Source organism: Microtus ochrogaster, chromosome 24, assembly GCF_000317375.1.
Source record: "Microtus ochrogaster isolate Prairie Vole_2 chromosome 24, MicOch1.0, whole genome shotgun sequence".
Classification (NCBI taxonomy): domain Eukaryota; kingdom Metazoa; phylum Chordata; class Mammalia; order Rodentia; family Cricetidae; genus Microtus; species Microtus ochrogaster.
This window is the reverse complement of record NC_022024.1, coordinates 32,952,001-32,953,028: the sequence shown is the minus strand read 5'-3', so window position 1 is coordinate 32,953,028 and position 1,028 is coordinate 32,952,001. Positions and strand designations below refer to the sequence as shown.

Genomic DNA, 1,028 nt, shown 5'->3' with positions numbered 1-1,028 from the left:
AGAGCATGCACCCTGGAGGAGAGCTGGGGATGGGCCTTAGAGCCTGGCATTCTAAATCAAGTCATAACTCCGCTATGAGACTATGACCTTAAGATAATTAGAGCCTCCGTCTTGGTCTGCCGGCTACACAGTCGGCTCACAGTGCCGACTACAGGAGAGTATCTCCTATAAAACATTGCATTTGGAGTAGGGCAGTGGTGGCGCACGCCTTTAATCCCAGCATCGGGAGGCAGAAGCAGGCGGATCTCTGAGTTCAGGGCCAGTCTGGTCTACTGTTCCAGAGTGAGTTCCAGGACAGCCATGGCTACAGAGAAATCCTGTTTAGGAAAAAAAGAAGTGCACTTTTGCATTTAGAAGCCATGTGAGGCAGCTCAAGCCTGTAATTTCAGTACTTAGGAAACCGAGGCAGGTGAGTTGCTGTGAATACCAGCACAATTGCGTTCATATTCTATAGTGTGCTGTTATTTTCTATAACTAGGATATCTAACATGGGCATACAGATATAGTTCTATATGAAAAGGAAGGGACAGTCTATGTTTTGAAATATGTATGCCCCTTTAAATGTGGGTGTATGTACAGAATTCAGAAAAATAGCCAATGAATAAAAGATAGAGAAAAGTACTTAAGATGAAAATTCTGTATTATGTATATTTTACCATAGTTTTAAAAGATGTCTTTAAAGAATTGAGAGAAACAAATCCCTTTCATGGCTTGAATGGGAAGCAAGTTTGCGTGAGGGCAAAGTAGAAACCAAGAGCCCCTTCCGCTAATGCGTCACTTTCAGGAATAGTCGGAATTCGGGGACTTTCCACATTCACAGACATCCTGAACTTGAATCTGTTTTCTCCTCCCGCTGTGAGAACATTTCCTTCCTCTGCCCTGGGCATCTTGACACACCCTTCTGGAGCTGAGCTAAATCTGCAAGCTTCATGGATCCCCTGGGGATGCTTGTCCTGCCATGGTCATATCGAAAGGCTCCAGACTTGGCAGGTGTAGCATCTCTGATGGGTCTTCTTCACAATGGTCTA

The 1,028-nt window shown here is 44.6% G+C and overlaps 1 protein-coding gene across 1 annotated transcript in view; it reads right to left on the bottom strand.

Annotated features, from left to right (window-relative positions):
• Positions 1-1,028, bottom strand: part of Dram1 (DNA damage regulated autophagy modulator 1) — a 35,636-nt gene that overhangs the window by 13,506 nt on the left and 21,102 nt on the right. The window lies entirely within an intron of this gene.